The sequence below is a fragment of the Hypomesus transpacificus genome, chromosome 9 (genome assembly GCF_021917145.1).
Source record: "Hypomesus transpacificus isolate Combined female chromosome 9, fHypTra1, whole genome shotgun sequence".
Lineage (NCBI taxonomy): Eukaryota > Metazoa > Chordata > Actinopteri > Osmeriformes > Osmeridae > Hypomesus > Hypomesus transpacificus.
The window spans coordinates 15,425,190-15,440,382 of record NC_061068.1 but is presented as its reverse complement, the minus strand read 5'-3'; the positions used below and the strand labels follow the sequence as shown (position 1 = coordinate 15,440,382).

At 40.8% G+C, this 15,193-nt stretch overlaps 1 protein-coding gene across 4 annotated transcripts in view; it reads right to left on the bottom strand.

The window, feature by feature from the left end:
* Positions 1–15,193, bottom strand: part of LOC124471292 (NACHT, LRR and PYD domains-containing protein 12-like) — a 1,476,309-nt gene that overhangs the window by 463,709 nt on the left and 997,407 nt on the right. The window lies entirely within an intron of this gene.

The following is a 15,193-nucleotide window of genomic DNA, read 5'->3' as shown; positions in this document are numbered from 1 at the left end:
ATGCATGTTAATAAAAATAGATCCAAACACAGAAGACAACGGAATAACTGTTAAAAACGTTTATTTCGGATCAGAGCGGCAGCTGATTTAACACATGAGACTACAGAATTAATCTTAGCCTGGCTGTTAGCCTGCTCTGGAGCAGACTAGCTGCAAAGAATAAATCTCCATGGTTACTTGGCTGAGTTTAGTTCAACCTGCTTTCGTGCAACCAACTCAAAGCTAAATTCATCCAGGATAACTTGAATATCCCGACTTAATCCCTTATCCTGGTTTCGTGCAATAGCCGTCGGGTTAGTGCTAATTGATATGTTACTATGGTGATTTATCAAAAGTTGCTTCCACGAACCAGAAAGAGGGGCGTTTTTTATCTTAGCCTGAAAATTAGCTCGCTAAACCGCTTAGCGAGCTACGACGAATACCCCCCTGACAAAGGCAGGCCCCCAAGATAATATATTAAACCAGTAGTAGTAGGCTATTATCTTCCTTGCCAGACGGTCAACGTAATATAGAGTTTATTGCAAATTTGTATAATTACCATTAACATAATATCATTTTAAAATTAAGCTGTAATTTAATGTGCTCTTGGGGGCCCCCTGGTGGCCATGGGGGCCCCAAGCAGCCGCTTAGTTCGCTTATGCCTTGGGCCGGCCCTGGTGTGTGTGATGGTTTTGTTGATTGACTGTTAGATGACGTACGTGTGCATGTGAGTGAAGAGAACAAAGGGAGAAGAGTTCCAGCAGCCAATATTAACCATGGCTGTGATGTGTTTGGAATGTGCCTTAAGTATGCTATAAAGTTTGACACAATAAAAGCAATGAGAGATTACTTTTTTAACAAGAATTGTTGTCTTTCTGACACCCGTTCATACTGGCTACCAGGGGTGCAATACCGAACTGGAAAAAAACGAACCGTTCAACCCACTACCCACGGTTCGGTTTTACATGTAAACGCGTTTTTTTGGATCTACGGAAATTTTGGGATATTTTTTTTTTTTTAACATAACCGAACACCCACAGAGCAGTGTTGCTTACTTAGCGACTTTCTCGCTATATCTGGCGATCTATTCAAACCCTCCTGGCAACTTTTATGTTGTTGGAGACTTGCTGGTGTTTTAGAGACTCACATGAAAGCCGGATCGCAGTACTGTCCTCAACGAGCAGCGGGTGCTGCCGTGAGCTCCTCCGTCGTCCCAAAGCACTCACAGGCGGTCAGTCTCACTATAGCCTCGCACAGCTCAACTACTTTCCTTACTGAGGAGTTGGCAACACTGCTGGAGGCAGATCATACAAAGGCAGGCACGTGTAAAGTATGCAAACCAGGACTATTCCGGAACCTTTTTTATTGGATATGGCACCTTTGTCACTATGGAAAATGATTTGCCTCCATGAAAAAATTGAATTACTGTTTGTGTAGTGTTCAATGTTGTTATATGTCTTGTTAGTCTTTATCCCCCATTGAAGTTTTACAAAAATCTTGTGTTTGAATTTTCAATGCGTTTTGAGGTGAATTTTTAGGTTACGACAGAGGGGGAGGCACTTCAAATGACACTTGTGCATATGCTGGTTTAGTAGGCTAGCTGTTAGCCTTGTTTCCCTCGGGGGACATGTCAGACAACAGACAACAAAATGTGCTTAACTTTTTCAAATAAGTCCCACAAGTAGCCTGTGCTGTTTACAGTGGGGAACCGTCAGGGCCCTCTAGGCCCTCAGAGAGGGCCTAATATATTCTAAAAATACATATTTTAAAAGTAATCTGTTATAATTGTATTTTATCAATCCATAAATTGACAATATTTCTGAAATAAACCCTTCAATCCTGCCCTATTCAGTTTATGTTGTAATGTGAAGAGTTAAAGGAAATAATCCAGTTTTGTCACCCTATCAGAATTTTGCTGCCTCCGTTGTTGGGAGGAAAATGCTATGCAGCTAGCTCTGTGATTGGTGGTCCAGCTATGAATTTTACAGAGGGCCGCTTGATAGAAATTCAATGAAAGACTAATTTCCATTGACAGTAAAATTGGCCAATCATATCTTCCCTCTAAATGGGTGGGCCTTGTTATCGCTAACTTTATGACAAGTTCCGCCCGCTGTGGGAACGGAGAAACGCGATCACAAGCCTAACTAGAGAGCATACAATTTCTGGGGAAATTGTGAGGGTGTGCTTGCGGCTGCCCCAGCTGCCCATAGTCTCCTGGGGCCTCATGTATAAACGTTGCGTACGCACAAAAAGCGTACGCTGGTTTTCACGCACACTTTGTGATGTATAAAGATTTACTTGACGTGAGAATGTGCGGGTCTTCACAGAAACTTTTGAGCAGACGTGAGAATGTGCGGACAGTCCGCAAAGTCTTGTCTGGCTCTGTAACATGGCGAATTCTAACCGAAAAGTGCAGAGACTCACCAAACATTACAAAATAAAGTTTCTACTAGTACGTTTATGACGTTGACTATTCAAAAAAAATAAAAGTTTGATCATTAATGTGGATGATCACATCAAAATGCCAAAACCCGAAACGGGAAATGCTATATAGCCTTCTGTTTATACCGCCACCACATAATAACTTCTGTTAAACTTGAGGCTGTCAAACGAAAGACAAAATCACTCAGGAAATGCATGTCACGCTAACCCTATAGCTGCCATGCTGTTAGATGCGCCACCTTTGGTTTCTTCATTTAAAGTTTTATATCGGACCATTTCTTCTTAATTTCTGTCCTGGTCCGATTCTCTAAACCCACAGCATTGATGGCCCTATAATAATAATGATAATTTTATTCGTAATGCACTTTACATTTAGCTAAATCTCAAAGTGCTGCAGGTTAAAAACAAGAAAGGGCGCAAATAGTGACAGTTTTCCACTCTGCCGACTTTCTTTTGTCACCAATACCTGATGACAGGCCGCCAAACAGGACACATTTTCTCGTCTCCACCTCTGTTGTCAGAACCTCGATCTCACACTCACCGTATTTCTTCTGTAAACGCTGCGGCGTTTAATGTTCATTTTTGGTGCGGCGTTTCTTCGAGGAAATATGGAAATTCAGACAACGATATGACCTCAGGAGCGCATTTATAGGCCATCTGCATATTAATTTATGGGAGGAGGCAAGGCGGGGTCAGTGGCTCGTTCACGTGCAGTCAATCTCACGTTGATTGTGATTTATAAAGGAAAGGTGCGCAAGACCTGGCGTACGACCGGTTTTATACATGTGAATATTTCTGTGCGTAGGTACTTTTTGAGTTTTGGCGGTACGCCATCTTCTGGTATGAAAGCTGCGCAATCCTTTATACATGAGGCCCCTGGTGTTGCCCACCTCATGCCCCTCACCCCTACCCATTCAATATGGCACTCCAGTGCAAGGTCGGGGTACAGTCCGACCTCCTCCACGTGCCGCGCAAGCCAGTAGACCAACGAGCTGCCATTGATCCAGACGTGCGGACGACTTTGGTTCTCCATGGTGTGATATGATCCAACATCCAACATCTGCCTGTTATATACTAGATGGCTTCCCGTTTCTTCTTTTTCAAACAATGCAAGGCTAACATCTGCCTGTTTATTTGCCACCTGTGTCTGTGTTGTTTTTATTCACAATATTCTCATTGGTTGGCCTTGAAGACAAATAGCTCTATATTATTTCTGAGACACTCGCGTCCTATTTTGTAATTTTACCGCCCTGATCGGCATCATTTGAGTAATGAGGGCAAGCACAGGCTTATTGATTACTTAAAAAACGTAATGTTTCATCATGCAAGATAGAGTAGCCTAGTTAGAGAAGGATTTAGCAGTTTCATTATTACATTAGCCTATTTTATTAATAATTTGTCAGAGTAACCTCAAACCTTTCTTTTGTTTCTTTGACCATATACATTTTCTTTGAGGGCTTAGTGGTCTCGGTTTAACATCATTATTTATAGCGACATCATTATTGATAGCGAAGAAGCCTACCGGACATTGTTAGCTCGCAATGTACAAAGAATGCTCCTGCAACAAAGTTGTTAGTAACAATCAGCCAGCTAGACCATATGCTAGACGCCCAGCAGAAGTTTGTAGCTAACAAAGAATGCTCGTACAACAAAGTTGTTTCTTCCCCTGCAAGAGGGAATGGTGATCAGCAACCTCATAGGTGATCAGCAACCTCATAGTTGAATCAAAACGAATACATTTCAAGAGACCTGGATAGTGAAAGATATTTATTACAGAATAATAAATGTACTACAATGTTTGGAGCTTGGACCCCGCGGGGAATTATATAAATCAACGGGCGCCTGCCCATAGCCCGAAGAGAATCCCCCGCGGAGACCAGACACTGGTGGCGGTGGCACATCCGACGACCAATCGAGTCGAAGAAGGAGACAGGAACCGGGTGGTGGAGGGTCGCGCACTTGATGGCATGAACGAACTACACAGGGAGAGAATCGTATTTAAAGGCACGGATCATATGACGCCATGTATTGTAGGCGGGAGCGCTAATCAACCTGAACCCCAGTGACCGCCCGACCCGGGAACGGGGGAAGGTAGGGCGTTCTTAGCGGGGGGAGTGAGTAGTGTATACTACGATTGCGCCCGAGTGCAGGGATCGGTCTTGCCTGACTGAACTTGCGCTATGCTTCATTTGGCAGACCGGTGTAAAAATGGACCTAATCTCTATGACTTAAACGTCATTGGCCAGGTCTCCCAGATTCGTTAAGAAGCTCATAAGAACTTCTTAAGAACGTTCGAAGAGCGTTCTAGAACGCTCTTAGAACGCGCCTAAGAAGCTCTTAGCATTAAGCCAATAAACGTCATTGTATGTTTTTCCCCTTCTCGTCATATTTTCAGGCATTTAGCTTATTCATATTGCATTCATTCATTAATAAAGATCCCCCTTTGAAGCTTATTTTAACAAAGACGTTACCAGCAGTAGCTATCTCAGATGGAATCGCGATTCAAATAATTCCATAGGCTAACTGAAAATATGCCCCCAAAAACGTAAATAAGCTTGACATTTATTTAGGGGAAAATCACTCATTCATAAAAATGTCAGTGGTAGCGATCATTATCAGTAACAAGGCAACATGCGAGATAGCCCTGCTGTGTGGAGAAGCTGCCCCGGTAAATTGTAGGCTTCTACTAGCTACTACTAGACTGTCAGATTGACAAAGTTTAGGCTGTGGCAATGGAGTTCAGGTTAGTAGTCACTGTCAGATAGTTTCACCTATTGAAATACTTTTTATTGAAGTAAGGGTAGTGCCTTTCTACTGTAAACAGCTGAGATGTTTTTGTTAGCTACTAGACTAGGCTACAGCAATGCAGTGAGCTACACTGGTTTTAAACCACATAATTTCACCCACAAATCGTTTACTTGTAATCTAATGTCATAATAAATCCTACAACGAAAGTTTATTTGGGAGGAATGTTTATTTAGTTTATTAGCCCTACAGGACACCTACCACACACGTTGCCTAAGGAAAGCCGGCAGGATTCTAAGAGACTGTTCCCACCCATCCTTCAGTCTCTTTACCCCGTTGCCTTCTGGCAGGCGTTACCGCAGCATCCGGTCGCGCACACGCAGACTGGACAACAGTTTCTACCCAAGGGCCATCAGGCTTCTGAATGGACACTGATATGGACATTGATTTACTGCACACTCACTTGTACTCTGTCACTTTCAGCTACTGGTTGCACTATCAGTAACATTGCACTACTGTACCTCACTGTATCGCCACCAGGCTCCTGTATGGTTTTTCCCGTCTTGTGATATTTTCAGGCATTTAGCTTACTCATATTGCATTCATTCATTAATAAAGAACCCCCTTTGAAGCTTATTTTAACTACGATGTTACCAGCAGTAGCTATCTCAGATGGAATCGCGATTCAAAGAGTACCATAGGCTAACTGAAAATATGCCCCCAAAAACGTAAATAAGCTTGACATTTATTTAGGGGTAAATCACTCATTCATAAAAATGTCAGTGGTAGCAATCATTGTCAGTAACAAGGCAAAATGCAATATAGCCCTGCTGTGTGGAGAAGCTGCCCCGGTAAATTGTAGGCTACTACTACTACAGTACTAGTCTTGGTAGCGATTGCGTTGGTTGAATTCGATTTAACATTACTTCCGTTGTACGGTCTAGGCTAAAATGAATTGTTTTCATGAACAGATTGACAAGGTTTAGGCTGTAGCAATGGAGTTCAGGTTAGTAGTGACTAGTCAGATAGTTTCACCTATTGAAATACTTTTTATTTAAGTAAGGTCAGTGGCAAACATCTGCCGCCGTTTAACTTCCTACTAGTACTGTGAACAGCTGTGGATATGTTTTTGTTAGCTACTAGACAGTCTAGTAGACTAGGCTACAGCAATGCAGTGAGCTACACTGGTTTGAAACCACAGGTAATGATAATTTCACCCACAAATCGTTTACTTGTAATCTAATGTCATAATAAATCCTACAACGAAAATGTATTTGTGAGGAATGTTTATTTGAACGATTGAAAACAGATGCATCATAGACCGCCGTAGTATGTGTTGCCCGGGCAACAGAGGCTAATGTCATGATGCTAATGCTTCAGTGAAATAGTAGACTACTGTTTCCGAAAGTAGATGTACTTCCTTAATGATATTAGCTTGTATTGTAAAATACACATTACAATTGTGTGTCATAACACGAAGTAAAATGAGCAAATAGTTATCACCCAGGCCTCTTTGCTTGTGGCGTTTCTGCAGCTGCCTTGCAGTAAAGCAGTTAGCCTAGCCATCTCCCAGAAGTAAACGAGCTGCTAAACTAATGTTCTGTAGAGATAGTCACGCGAGTTTTCGTGACGTTGGTGACGTTAGTGGCGTCAGTGACTGTGGCTAGCAAGTTAGCCACCGTTAGCTTCACTTTTCGCCACAAAAATGCAATTTCTACTTAAACCGTGCAATGGAACGTAAATCCCAATACAACCAACGCAATCGCTACCAAGACGAACCTTTTGACATCGCCGTTGTCTATGTAGTCCAAATATTGAGGCATCCTTAGGGGGGCGAAAAGAAACAATAAATAATAATAATAACTAGAGATGGTACAATTTCTTGGGAAATTGTAGGGTGTGCTTGCTTACTTGTGTTGGTTGCAGGGGTCCGTATTTAAATTACATTTCTGTTTATTTTATATTAAAATGCATAGCCTACTTATTATTTATAAAGATTACATAGATTTAAAAGCATATTTTTGTTGTTTTACAACTCAAAATACTAAGAGTGAAGAGTAGAATGAAATAGTTGTCTTCTCATTAGTGATGGGAAGTTCGGTTCTTTTTACTGATTCGGTTCTTTGAATCTCGTTCAGTAAAATGAACGAATCTTTTTTCGAGTCATTCGTTCATTTCAACGGGGGGGGGGGGGGGGGGGGGGGGGGGGGGGCTGCAAACACGTATCATATTCTCAAGTAGGTCAGTAGGCCCTACATGTGCACCAGCAGATACTATTTTAGAACAAATTCCTGCATTAAAATAATGTATCATGACAGTTTGTATGATTTGGTCAGTTATTATCACATTAGCATGTCATTAAACTATGCATTGAACTATAAGTAAAGTACAAAAAAAGTTAAAATAACAAAACTTATAAACTTATAAAATTATTAGGCTACTAACAAATTATTTCTGTTTCCTCTTCTGAGTCACGTGAAAAAGGATCTAAAGACTCGTACCCGGCAGATGAACGAATCGTTCACCTCCCAACCGTGTCTTCTGCCAACCGAGTCCTTTTTCACGTGACCTGCATAGGCTCTGTACTGGTAGTGGTAGCTACGGGAAACGAACGATTCGTTCATTTCCCGACTCGGTCTTTCTACGAGTCTTTGGATCATTTTTCACGTGACCTGCATAGGCTCTGTAGCTAGAGGAAACGAATGATTAGTTCCTTTCCCGACTCGGTCTTTCTACGAGTCTTTGGATAATTTTTCACGTGACCTGTATAGGCTCTCTAGTTAGAGGAAACGAACGATTCGTTCATTTCCCGACTCGGTCTTTCTACGAGTCTTTGGATCATTTTTTCACGTGACCCACATTGTATTTTTTAGTAGAGGAAACAGTTTCCTCATTCCCTTTCGCGTGGCCGCAGTTTTAGTAAGACGTGAATGATATTCGCTCAAGTCATCATACTGACTGGTTTTGTTATTTTCACTTTACATTTACACCTACAGTTTAGTGCAGTAATGGTTTGCCGTGATAGTGTGAAAATAAATGACAATTTAAAACCACACAAACTGTCATGTTGTACTGTATTTAATAGAGGTTTTCTTTAAAAAAATATATATATTATATACCACACAAATGTGTAATTCAAGTAAAATGGTCTTATATTATATGGACAATTCTGTGTAAGAAACACTTGATTTAAGTCTGTGAACTTTGAGTGACATTGTCCATAGGAGGGGGCATGCAGCAAGTTCACAGTTCACACCAATTGAAAGAGGTCAGGTTACACATGTAGGGCCTACTGCACTTCATGTTGGTGCCAAATAAGGGTGGAGCCAGTGTTGAAGTACAGCTGTCAGTCATGACTGTCTCCAAGGGGACTGTGGCCCTTCCCCACCCTCCCCCACAGTTTTGCATTAAGTGACTTGCAAGCAGAAGAGACCCCAGACAAATTGGAATAGATCAAGAGAATGAGCACTAGAAAAAGGAGTGATGTTTGGTCTCATTTTGAAGATGTTTCATCGACGAAAGCAAAATGCCAAATTTGCAAAAAGCTTTTATCCATTCAAGGAGGAACCACCTCAAACTTGAGAAGGCACCTTAAATCTGCACATCCAACTGTGCTCTTAGCACAAGGTAGAGGAGACAGTGGTGATACTGCTGCATCAGGAGCTGTTTCCACCAGCAGCACCTCTACAACTGGGCCTGCAACTGCTACCATGACCATGTCCACATCATCCACTATTCCAGCAGCACTTACCACCACCCAAGCAGCAGTTAGGCCACGGAGGCCACAACAACAAACCTCAATGGGCAGATTTGTGACAAGGCCAATGGATCCGTTGAGACAGAGTAAACTGGATGAGGCTCTAGTCAAAATGATTGCTTGCGATTTCCAGCCCTTTTCTGTGGTTGAGGACAAAGGCTTCAGGGAATATTCAAAGCTTCTGGACCCATCATACAGTCTACCAGGTAGAAAAACTATATCAACAAAAGTTCTACCTATGATGTACGAGAAATTAAGAACTGAGGTCATGGACAAAATCAAGTCTGCCACGGCGGTATGTCTCACAACAGACTGCTGGACCTCAGTAACTACCACTAGTTACATGTCTGTGACTTGTCATTTCATGGAGGATTTTCAAATGACTTCAAATCTCCTGGACTGTTTTGTCATGACAGACAGACACACTGCTGAAAATCTTGCAAGGGAGCTGACCAGGGTTAGTGAAGAATGGGGTGTAAAGGACAAAATTGTAGCCTGTGTTACAGACAATGCTGCCAACATTGTGTCAGCTGTGAGAGACCTTCACTGGGACCACATACCCTGTTTTGCCCATGTTCTAAACCTTATTGTCAGAGCTGCCCTGAAGATGGTCCAAAGCATTGTGCAAAAGGTCAAAGCCATTGTTGAGTTCTTTCACAGGAGCACAGTGGCTTCAGAGAAGCTCAAGGCCACACAGCAACAGATGGGACAGGAGCAATTACGCTTAAGGCAGGATGTGGCCACAAGGTGGAATTCAACATTCTACATGTTGAAAAGAATTCTAGAGGTCAAAGATCCTGTCATCTCCACCCTGGCACTTGTGAATGCTTCTCTGCCAACCTTGTCCCTGGAGGAATGGGACATTGTTAAAGAAACAGTGGATGTTGTCAAGCCCTTTGAGGAGGTCACAACTGAAGTGAGCGCTGAGCGGTATGTAGATTAAGTGATTAACACCTATTTTAAATCATGATTGCAAATTTAATTTCTCTTTAATGATGGATTGTTGTTTTTGTAACCTTTTCACAAACAAGTATGTATTGGCTTTTTAATAATACATTGTATTCATTATATTTAAATACTTGTTAATTTCTTTAGGTTTGTGACTGCCTCCAAAGTCATTTTAATGACAAGAGGCCTTCAGAAGATTGTTGCCCGCAATCAAAGGAATCCCTCCATCCATAAACCTGTCAAAGATCTTGTGGACAGCCTGATGACAGAAATGTTGAAGAGGTTCAGTAAAGTGGAGTTTACTGAGAAGCTTGCGGAGGCTACCTGCTTGGACCCGAGGTTCAAAAAGCAAGCCTTTATCAACATCAAAGCAGCAGATGAGGCAGTGAAGAGAATAACAGCAGCTGCAGCACATGTTAACCCCCTCTATAGGGAGGAAGAGGAGGATACATATTCTACAACTGCCAGTACAGGGGCCATGTTTTGGGAGGACTTTGATGAGAGGGTTGCAAGCTTGAGGCCTTCTACTTCCACACCAACTGTCTCAACTGATGCCATGATGGAGATGCGGGCTTACCTTGCTGAGCCACTTTTACCCCGCACATCAGACCCTCTGGCATGGTGGATGAAGTGTTCACCCGTTTACAAAAGCCTCTGTGAGGTCATGAAGACAAGACTGTGCATTGTGGCCACATCTGTGCCTTCTGAGAGAGTTTTTTCTAAAACAGGGCAGATCATTTCAGATCGAAGAAACAGGCTCAGCCCATCCAAGGTCCGGGAGCTTGTTTTCTTGAATGCAAACATGCCTTAGAGTACGCCCTAAACTGCGGTTTTGTTACAGAATGTTCCTTTGGTTTTTAGTGTAATTTAATTACTGTTATTGTTATCTATCTGTGGCTGTATAGTGCGATTTAACTTAATTTGTATTTAAGTCTATCCTTTTGAGATATATATATTATATATATTTATATATTTTGTTACAAAGCTCTGCTTGACAAACTTTTTTAACTTAAAACATCAGTTGTATACTGGTTTCTATAATGTTAAGTGTGTTATTGTTATATGCAAAGAGTAAATTATTAATAAATGTAACATAGTGCAATATTAGGATTTTGGGTTACAATAAAAAAAATTTACACCACATTTGATTGGCATTTCATTCAAAGAGACACACTAACTTCTAGATCACTTGCAAGTCACCTAGTGCAAAACTGTGGGGGAGGGTGGGGAAGGGCCACAGTCCCCTTGGAGACAGTCATGACTGACAGCTGTACTTCAACACTGGCTCTACCCTTATTTGGCACCAACATGAAGTGCAGTAGGCCCTACATGTGTAACCTGATCTCTTTCAATTGGTGTGAACTGTGAACTTGCTGCATGACCCCCTCCTATGGACAATGTCACTCAAAGTTCACAGACTTAAATCAAGTGTTTCTTACACAGAACTTTCCATATAATATAAGACCATTTCACTTGAATTGCACATTTGTGTGTCGGATCATATTTTTTAAGAAAATCTCCTCTAATAAATACAGTACAATATGACAGTTTGTATGGTTTTAAATGGTGATTTATTATCACACTAGCATTTAATTATCACGGCAAACAATTACACTACACTTAACTGTAGGTGTAAATGTAAAGTGAAAATAACAAAACCAGTCAGTATGATGACTTGAGCGAATATCATTCATTCACGTCTTACAAAAACGGCGGCCATGCGAAAGGGAATAAGGAAACTGTTTCCTCTACTAAAAAATACAATGCGGGTCACGTGAAAAAGGATCCAAAGACTCGTAGAAAGACCGAGTCGGGAAAGGAACAAATCGTTCGTTTCCTCTAACTAGAGAGCCTATACAGGTCACGTGAAAAATGATCCAAAGACTCGTAGAAAGACCGAGTCGGGAAAGGAACTAATCATTCGTTTCCTCTAGCTACAGAGCCTATGCAGGTCACGTGAAAAATGATCCAAAGACTCGTAGAAAGACCGAGTCGGGAAAGGAACGAATCGTTCGTTTCCTCTAGCTACAGAGCCTATGCAGGTCACGTGAAAAATGATCCAAAGACTCGTAGAAAGACCGAGTCGGGAAAGGAACGAATCGTTCGTTTCCTCTAGCTACAGAGCCTATGCAGGTCACGAGAAAAATGATCCAAAGACTCGTAGAAAGACCGAGTCGGGAAATGAACGAATCACTCGTTGAGAGGACTCGTTACTCCCGAGTCCTTATAAGGATTCGTTCAAAATGAACGAATCGTTCACGAACGACACATCACTACTTCTCATTTCCCCTGCAAGAGGGAATGGTGATCAGCAACCTCATAGTTTATGGAAGCAAATCGTGACCAAAATTCAAATGAAAATGCATTTCCAGAAATGCATTTTCATTTTAAGAATGTGGCTGCATTATTTGACTCATAAATCAAATTAGTATTCAATCATCCTATTTGCATTTTCATTTTCTTCTTTAAGACTGCTCATTCTTTCCCTTAATTAAAATGAAAACGAAAAAGACATTTGAAATTTAATTTTCAAAATATGCCCCAGCAAATAGATACCAAAATTCAATTTGAAATGTAAAATTTGAAAATGAAAATGCATTTCCAGAAATGCATTTTCATTTTAAGAACGTGGCTGCAAAATCGTGACCACAATTCAAATTCAAATGCATTTCCAGAAATGCATTTTCATTTTCAAGAACGTGGCTGCAAAATCGTGACCACAATTCAAATTCAAATGCATTTTTAGAAATGCATTTTCATTTTAAGAACGTGGCTGCAAAATCGTGACCACAATTCAAATTCAAATGTATTTCCAGAAATGCATTTTCATTTTAAGAATGTGGCTGCATTATTTGACTCATAAATCAAATTAGTACTGATTAGTACTGAGCGGACATTGCATTTTCATTTTCATGTTCTGCCCGCAAAGAACTGCCCATAATTCGAAAACGAAAATGCATTCTGAGCGGCGCAGTTGAGTGACGTCAGTAGCCGCTCTTCTTCAGCTCCCTGCTGACCGAGCTACCCATGTTGTTCGGTAGGGGGCGGTGTGCACATACGCATTGCATTACATGACAAATGTGCCGGGAAATTGATTGAATTGCCGGGTCTTTAGAGGACGCATCACAGATCATGGCGCTCCCTCAAATTGTGCAGACACTGATAGAATTAGCTGAGCTGGTAGAAACTAATAATATATCTGAGTCTGATGCCCGTGACCGAGTAGAACAAGTCACAGAGAGCTTGGCTGCATACTCTGCCGTCACAGACGTACACATTAATGAGGTTGCCATAGTAAACCTCTCTTCAGTCCTGGAACGGCTGGATGCTGTGGAGCCTCAAATGGGACGGGGACGACCAACCATCCACATCCCGTTCGAGTCCATCGAAAACTATTTATTAAATGGTCTACTTTTTCCTGTGAAAGCAAGCTGTTTCACCTTTGGCCTGGTTCAGACAAAATCTGAATTTCCGCAATCTGAATTTGAATTTCCGCAATCTGAATTTCAAGAATCTGAATTCCTGCAATCTGAATTTTAGAATGTTTTATTTTTGGATCAAAATAATTCAGTTGTATTAAATTTGGCATACAAATAATTCAGATATTATATATTCAACAGCAATATATTTCAGTTTTATGAAATTCAACACACAAATATTTCAGATCTTTCATATTCAAATTCAGATACTTTTGTCAGCTTTCTAGCTCCATAAATCCGTTGCTTTGCATCCTCCGACGGATGGTCTGGTGGCCGACAACAGCTCCGCTATGTCCTTTATTTTTAAACCATTTAATAAATAGTTTTGAAAATATAATATAATACTTGAAAATTAAATTTCAAATGTCTTTTTCGTTTTCATTTTAATTAAGGGAAAGAATGAGCAGTCTTAAAGAAGAAAATGAAAATGCAAATAGGATGATTGAATACTAATTTGATTTATGAGTCAAATAATGCAGCCACATTCTTAAAATGAAAATGCATTTCTGGAAATGCATTTTCATTTGAATTTTGGTCACGATTTGCTTCCATACTGGAGATCTGGGATGTTGTGATTCTGCCATCGAGTCTGTTTTAGAAGACATCGACAGCGCATTACTTTTGAAAGAGGAACAGAGAGACGCAATCAAGGCATTTGTGATGGAAAATATGTTGTTGCCGTCCTTCCTACGGGATTCGGTAAAAGTTTAATTTATCAGATGGCCCCAATGGAGTTGTAATCCTAAACGGAGAACTTGTTCGTATATGCATTGCCCTTTATTGTTTCGCTCAAAAAGGTTGACCGTGTGAACAAGTACTCTCCCTACCCTTAAATTAATTTTACAACACCGGCAAAAATCGTTTGTATTCATTCTTCAAGCATACTTCAAGTCTGCTTGTAGTTTAGTTCTGTTGACAACAACTATGTTGCTCTGATTGGTTGTAGATCTATCCAATTGAGCGAAGAGGCATTTGTTTTCCAGGCTCGTTTGAAACACGCCCTGCAGTCAAATCCCAACGGAGAGTTCTCAGACTCATATTCTGACTAGAATTATGAGTATGACAACGTCAGGCTACCGGGACATACTCCCACAGGTTCATTTATTCATACAGCCTCTAGGTGGCGCCAATGCAACACGAAACATATAGATGGCAAGAAAACTGGGTTTATTGATCAAATAGGAATGTCACCTTTCTGTCTAAAACGCATTGTCTGTGTCAGGAGTGGTGTATAGACATTATGATGTCATCGGGCAGACAGGGATTGTGACGCACTTTACAAAGTTATAAGAACGTTACCAAATCAAATCAGTCATTATGCAGGCAAGAAGCGACTACTTTTTCCTCATTAGAAAGTTTAGTGGAAATGTATTTTTATTGTGGACATTTATATTTATTTGAGTATTTCCTAGATTATCATCTTTAAAGAAACATGGATGACTTCCCAAAACATAAAAAACTTTGGCGGCCTAAACAGAAGGTAAGTCTAGTAAACCTAAAGTAAATAAAACAATTTAGACTGTCGACAAACCGACAGAATACTTAGTTATTTCGATTTGTCTAAATTGTTTCAGTAGGTTACTTGTGCGTTTGACAGTTGTGTTTCACAAATAGCCAACTTACCGTGATTAATACTGTAGACCTTTTTCATTGTCATATTTCATATGTAAGTCATATTTATTTTTATAAAAATAAAATGATCTCTGTTCAAGACACTCGTTGTATTTCCCTGCTAACCCTAACCCTTCTCACTCCTCCTTATGTTTGTGTGTGCTTGTGTATGTATGTTTTCAAACGTCTTTATATTTACGTGGCGTGTGTGTGTGTCTGTGTTTGTGTGTGT